The 7,535-nt window shown below is 38.9% G+C and overlaps 1 non-coding gene across 1 annotated transcript; it reads left to right on the top strand.

Moving 5' to 3' along the window:
• Window positions 1–5,491: 5,491 nt before the first annotated feature.
• On the top strand, window positions 5,492–5,599 carry LOC112752812 (small nucleolar RNA R71). The gene has a single exon (XR_003177226.1). It is a non-coding gene; the product is annotated as a small nucleolar RNA R71 (small nucleolar RNA).
• Window positions 5,600–7,535: the final 1,936 nt, after the last annotated feature.

Raw genomic sequence — 7,535 nt, 5'->3', positions numbered from 1 at the left:
AAGTAATTGATGCATAAATTCACTTCCGGGGCCCACTTGGTGTGTGCTTGGGCTGAGCTTGAAGTCTACACGTGGAGAGGTCATTCTTGGAGTTGAACGCCAGCTTTTGTGCCAGTTTGGGCGTTGAACTCCACTTTGCAACTTGTTTCTGGCGCTGGACGCCAGAATTGGGCAGAGAGCTGGCGTTGAATGCCAGTGTGCGTCATCTAAACTTGGGCAAAGTATGGACTATTATATATTGCTGGAAAGCCCTGGATGTCTACTTTCCAACGAAATTGGAAGTGCGCTATTTTGAGTTCTGTAGCTCCAGAAAATTCATTTTGATTGCAGGGAGGTCAGAATCCAACAGCATCAGCAGTCCTTCTTCAACCTCTGAATATGATTTTTGCTCAAGTCCCTCAATTTCAGCCAGAAAATACCTGAAATCATAGAAAAATACACAAACTCATAGTAAAGTCCAGAAATGTGAATTTAACATAAAAACTAATGAAAACATCCCTAAAAGTAACTAGATTCTACTAAAAACATACTAAAAACAATGCCAAAAAGCGTATAAATTATCCGCTCATCACAACACCAAACTTAAATTGTTGCTTGTCCCCAAGCAACTGAAAATCAAATAGGATAAAAAGAAGAGAATATACTATAAATTCCAAACTATCAATGAAACATAGCTCCAATCAAATGAGCGGGACTTATAGCTTTTTGCCTCTTGAATAGTTCTGGCATCTCACTTTATCCATTGAGGTTCAGAATGATTGGCATCTATAGGAACTCAGAGTTCAGATAGTGTTATTGATTCTCCTAGTTCAGTATGATGATTCTTGAACACAGCTATTTTATGAGTCTTGGCCGTGGCCCTAAGCACTTTGTTTTCCAGTATTACCACTGGATACATAAATGCCACAGACACATAATTGGGTGAACCTTTTCAGATTATGACTCAGCTTTGCTAAAGTCCCCAATTAGAGGTGTCCAGGGTACTTAAGCACACTCTTTTTTTGCTTTGGACCTTGACTTTAACTGCTCAGTCTCAAGTTTTCACTTGACACCTACACACCACAAGCACATGGTTAGGGACAGCTTGGTTTAGCCGCTTAGGCCAGGATTTTATTCCTTTAGGCCCTCCTATCCACTGATGCTCAAAGCCTTGGGATCCTTTTTATTTGCCCTTGCCTTTTGGTTTTAAGGGTTATTGGCTTTTTGCTCTTGCCTCTTGGTTTTAAGAGCTTTTGGCTTTTTCTGCTTGCTTTTTCTCTTTCTTTCTATTTTTTTTCGCCCTTTTTTTTTTTGCAAGCTTTGTTCTTTGCTGCTTTTTCTTGCTTCAAGAATCATTTTTATGATTTTTCAGATTATCAAATAACATGTTTCCTAGTCATCATTCTTTCAAGAGCTAACATATTTAACATTCTTAAACAACAACTTCAAAAGACATATGCACTGTTCAAGCATACATTCAGAAAACAAGAAGCATTGTCACCACATCAATATAATTAAACTAAGTTCAAGGATAAATTCAAAACTCATGTACTTCTTGTTCTTTTGAATTAAAACATTTTTCATTTAAGAGAGGTGATGGATTCATAGGACATTCATAATTTTAAGACAAAGTTACTAACTACTAATGATCATGTAATTAAGACACAAACATAGATAAGCACTTAACATAGAGAAAACGAAAAACAGAGAAAGTAAGAACAAGGAATGAGTCCACCTTAGTGATGGTGGCGTTTCCTTCTTGAGGAACCAATGATGTCCTTGAGCTCTTCTATGTCTCTTCCTTGTCTTTGTTGCTCCTCCCTCATTGCTTTTTGATCTTCTCTTATTTCATGAAGGATGATGGAGTGCTCTTGATGTTCCACCCTTAGTTGTCCCATGTTGGAACTTAATTCTCCTAGAGAGGTGTTGATTTGCTCCCAATAGTTTTGTGGAGGAAAATGCATATGAGGCATCTCCGGGATCTCATGGTGATGAGCTTCCTGTGCCTCTTGAGCTCCATGAATGGGCTCTCTTGCTTGCTCCATCTTTTTCTTAGTGATGGGCTTCTCTTCCTCAATGTGAACGTCTCCTTCTATGGAAGCTCCAGCTGAGTAACATAGATGGTAGATAAGATGAGGAAAAGCTAGCCTTGCCCCAGGAGAGGGCTTTTCGGCTATTTTGTAGAGTTCAAGGGAGATGACTTCATGAACCTCTACTTCTTCTCCAATCATGATGCTATGGATCATGATGGCTCGATCCACAGTAACTTCAGATCGGTTGCTAGTGGGGATGATAGAGCGTTGGATGAACTCCAACCATCCTCTAGCCACAGACTTGAGGTCCAATCTTCTTAGTTGAACTGGCTTGCCTTTGGAGTCAATCTTCCATTGAGCTCCTTCCACACATATTTCCATGAGGACTTGGTCCAACCTTTGATTAAAGTTGACCCTTCTAGTGTAGGGGCGTTCATCTCCTTGCATCATAGGCAAGTTAAACGCCAACCTCACATTTTCCGGACTAAAATCCAAGTATTTCCCCCGAACCATTGTAACATAGTTCTTGGTGATCCATGCATTGGCATAGAACTCTTGAACCATTAGGATGCAGACTTGTTGGATGGGATTTGTTAGAACTTCCCAACCTCTTCTTTGAATTTCATGTCGGATCTCCGGATACTCATTTCTTTTGAGTTTGAAAGGGACCTCGGAGATCACCTTCTTCTTGGTCACAACATCATAGAAGTGGTCTTGATGAGCTTTGGAGATGAATCTCTCTATCTCCCATGACTCGGAGGTGGAAGTTTTTGTCTTCCCTTTCCCTTTTCTAGAGGATTCTCCGGTCTTAGGTGCCATCAATGGTAATGGAAAAACAAAAAGCTTATGCTTTTACCACACCAAACTTAGAATATTGCTCGCCCTCGAGCAAGAAAATAAAGAATTAGATGAAGAAGAAGAAGAAAAGATGGAGAAGAGGGGGGAGGTGTGTTTCGGCCAAGAAGAGAAGAGAGGGTTGTGTTGTGTGAAAATGAGGGAGAATGGAAGGCTTTATATAGGGAAGGGAGGGGGGGTTAAGGTTCGGCCATATGGGTGGGTTTGGGTGGGAAATTGATTTGAATTTTGAAGGTAGGTGGAGTTTATTGGGTAGGTTTATGGGGAAGAGTGGGTGGATGTGAGTGGTGAAGGGTTAATAGGGAAGAGAGATGGAGGTGATAGGTGAAGGGTTTTGGGGAAGAGTGTTTATTGGGAATAGAGGATGATTGAGAAGAGAGAAGAGAGTGAGTGGAGGTAGGTGGGGATCCTGTGGGGTCCACAGATCCTGAGGTGTTCAAGGATTTACAACCTTGCACCAAATTAGGCATGTAAAATGCCCTTGCACACAACTCTGGGCGTTCAGCGCCAGGTTGGTGCCCATTTTGGGCGTTCAACGCCCATTTGTTGCCCATTTCTGGCGTTGAACGCCAGAACCATGCTTGTTCTGGGCATTCAGCGCCAGCTCTTCTCCAGGGTGCAATTCTGGCGTTCAGCGCCCAGGTGCTGCCCATTTTGGGCGTTCAGCGCCCAGATACTGCCCATTTTGGGCGTTCAGCGCCAGAACCATGCTCTGTTCTGGCGTTGAACGCCAGACAGGTGCTTCCTCCAGGGTGTGATTTTTCTTCCGCTGTTTTTGATTCTGTTTCTAAATTTTTCGTTTATTTTGTGACTCCACATGATCATGAACCTAAGAAAACATGAAAAAAAAAAATAAAATTAGATAAATAAACATTGGGTTGCCTCCCAACAAGCGCTTCTTTAATGTCAATAGCATGACCGTGGGCTCTCACGGAGCCTCACAGATGTGCAGAGCTTTGTTGAGACCTCCCAACACCAAACTTAGAGTTTGGATATGGGGGTTTGACACCAAACTTAGAGTTTGGTTGTGGCCTCCCAACACCAAACTTAGAGTTTGACTGTGGGGGCTTTGGTTGACTCTGCTTTGAGAGAAGCTTTTTCTGCTTCCTCTCCATGGATGCAGAGAGAGATCCTTGAGTTGTAAACACAAGGTTGTCCTTATTTAATTGAAGGATCAATTCTCCTCTGTCCACATCAATCACAGCTCTTGCTGTGGCTAGGAAAGGTCTTCCTAGGATGATGGATTCATCCTCTTCCTTTTCAGTATCCAGGACTATGAAATCAGCAGGGATGTAAAGGCCTTCAACCTTTACTAACACGTCCTCTACTTGTCCATAAGCCTGTTTTCTTGAATTGTCTGCCATCTCTAATGAGATTTTAGCAGCTTGCACCCCATAGATTCCCAGTTTCTCTATTACAGAGAGGGGCATGAGGTTTATTCCTGAACCAAGGTCACACAGAGCCTTAAAGATCATGGTGCCTATGGTACAAGGTATTATGAACTTTCCAGGATCCTGTCTCTTCTGAGGCAATGTCAGTTGATCCAGATCACTTAGTTCATTGGTGAACAAGGGAGGTTCATCTTCCCAAGTTTCAATACCAAATAATTTGGCATTTAGCTTCATGATTGCACCAAGGAACTTGGCAGCTTGCTCTTCAGTAACATCCTCATTCTCTTCAGAAGAGGAATACTCATCAGAGCTCATGAATGGCATAAGGAGGTTCAATGAAATCTCTATGGTCTCTAGATGAGTCTCAGATTCCTTAGGTTCCTCAGAAGGAAGCTCCTTATTGATCACTGGACGTCCCAGGAGGTCTTCCTGCTTGGGATTCACGTCCTTCTCCTCTCTTGTGGGTTCGGCCATGGTAATTAATTCAATGGCCTTGCACTCTCCTTTTGGATTCTCTTCTGTATTGCTTGGGAGAGTACTAGGAGGGATTTCAGTGATCCTTTTACTCAGCTGGCCCACTTGTGCTTCCAAATTTCTAATGGAAGACCTTGTTTCATTCATGAAACTCACAGTGGCCTTAGATAGATCAGAGACTAAATTTTCTAAGCTAGATGGATTCTGCTCAGAATTCTCTGTCTGTTGCTGAGTGGGTGATGGAAAATACTTGCTATTGCTAAACCTGTTTCTTCCACCATTATTAAAGCCTTGTTGAGGCTTTTGATCCTTCCATGAGAGATTTGGGTGATTTCTCCATGATGGATTGTAGGTGTTTCCATATGGTTCACCCATGTATTTTAACTCTGCTATTGCAGGGTTCTCAGGATCATAAGCTTCTTCCTCAGAAGATGCCTCTTGAGTACTGTTGGATGCAGCTTGCATTCCATTCAGACTCTGAGAAATCATATTGACTTGCTGAGTCAATATTTTATTCTGAGCCAATATGGCATTCAGAGTATCAATTTCAAGAACTCCCTTCTTCATAGGCGTCCCATTACTCACAGGATTCCTCTCAGAAGTGTACATAAACTGGTTATTAGCAACCATGTCAATGAGTTCTTGAGCTTCTGCAGGCATTTTCTTTAGGTGAATGGATCCACCTGCAGAAGTATCCAATGACATCTTTGATAGCTCAGATAAACCATCATAGAATATATCCAGGATGGTCCATTCTGAAAGCATGTCAGAAGGACACTTTTTGGTCAGCTGCTTGTATCTTTCCCAAGCTTCATAGAGGGATTCACCTTCTTTCTGTCTGAAGGTTTGAACATCAGCTCTAAGCTTGCTCAGCTTTTGAGGAGGAAAGAACTTGGCTAAGAAAGCCGTGACCAGCTTATCCCAAGAGTTCAGGCTGTCTTTGGGTTGAGAGTCCAACCATATTCTAGCTCTGTCTCTTACAGCAAAAGGGAAAAGCATGAGCCTGTAGACTTCAGGATCTACTCCATTAGTCTTAACAGTATCACAGATCTGCAAGAATTCAGTTAAGAACTGAAAAGGATCTTCAGATGGAAGTCCATGAAACTTGCAGTTCTGCTACATCAGAGAAACTAATTGAGGTTTCAGCTCAAAGTTGTTTGCTCCAATGGCAGGAATGGAGATGCTTCTTCCATGTAAATTGGAATTTGGTGCAGTAAAGTCACCAAGCATTCTCCTTGCATTATTATTGTTGGGTTCGGCTGCCATCTCCTTTACTTGTTCGAAATTTTCAATAAGGTTGTCTCTGGATTGTTGTAATTTAGCTTCTCTTAGTTTCCTCTTCAGAGTCCTTTCAGGTTCTGGATCAGCTTCAACAAGAATGCCTTTTTTCTTGTTCCTGCTCATAAGAAAGAGAAGAGAACAAGAAAAGAAGAGGAATCCTCTATGTCACAGTAAAGAGGTTCCTTATTGTTAGTAGAAGAAGAAAAGGAATAGGGGTGAAGAAAAATGAAGAATCCAAACACAAGGGTAAGGATAGGAGCAGTGATGTGAGATGAAGAGAAGTGTTAGTAGATGAATAAATAATTAGAAGGAGATGAGGGAGAAGGATTTTCGAAAATTATTTTTGAAAAAGGGTTAGTGATTTTCGAAAATAGTTTTTGAAAAAGGTTAGTAATTTTCGAAAATTAAAATCAAAAATTAAAATAATTAGTTAATTAAAAAGAAATTTTGAAAAAGAGGGAAGATTTTTTCGAAAATTAGAGAGAGAGAGTTAGTTAGGTAGTTTTGAAAAAGGTAAGAAACAAACAAAAAGTTAGTTAGTTAGTTGAAACAAATTTTGAAAAGATAAGAAGTTAGGAAGTTAGAAAAGATATTTTGCAATCACTTTTTTGAAAAAGATAAGATAAGAAGATATTTTTGAAAAGATATGATAGAAATTAGTTTTTGAAAAAGATTTGATTTTTAAAATCTCAATTAATGACTTGATTCACAAGAAATCACAAGATATGATTCTAGAACTTAAAGTTTGAATCATTCTTCACAAGTAAGTAACAAACTTGAAATTTTTGAATCAAAACATTAATTGATGATGTTATTTTCGAAAATATGATGTAAAATTAAGAAAAAAATTTTTGAAAAAAATTTTTGAAATTTTCGAAAATAACTAAAAAAATTGAAAAAAGATTTGATTTTTGAAAAAGATTTTGAAAAAGATAAGATTTTTTTAAAATTGAAAATTTGATTTGACTCATAAAAACAACTAGATTTTTAAAATTTTTTAAAAAGTCAAATCTAATTTTTGAAATTTTAAGAGAGAAAAAGGGAAAGATATTTTTTTATTTTTGAATTTTTATGATGAGAGAGAAAAACAAGAAAAATGATGCAATGCATGAAAGTTATGGATCAAAACAATGAATGCATGCAAGAATGCTATGAATGTCAAGATGAACACCAAGAACACTATGAAGATCATGATGAACATCAAGAACACATTTTTGAAAAATTTTTAATGCAAGGAAAACATGCAAGACACCAAACTTAGAAATCTTTAATGCTTAGGCACTAAGAATTCAAGAATGCATATGAAAAACAAGAAAAGACACAAAACATGCAAATGCAAAGATCAAACAAGAAGACTTACCAAGAACAACTTGAAGATCATGAAGAACACTATGAATGCATGAATTTTTTTCGAAAAATGCAAGATGAACATACAATTGACACCAAACTTATAACATGACACATGACTCAAACAAGAAACACAAAAAATATTTTTGATTTTTATGATTTTCTAATTTTTTTT

The sequence above is a fragment of the Arachis hypogaea genome, chromosome 15 (assembly GCF_003086295.3).
Source record: "Arachis hypogaea cultivar Tifrunner chromosome 15, arahy.Tifrunner.gnm2.J5K5, whole genome shotgun sequence".
NCBI classification, from domain to species: domain Eukaryota; kingdom Viridiplantae; phylum Streptophyta; class Magnoliopsida; order Fabales; family Fabaceae; genus Arachis; species Arachis hypogaea.
Note: the sequence above shows the minus strand (reverse complement) of the source record. Positions and strands in the feature narration are given on the sequence as shown.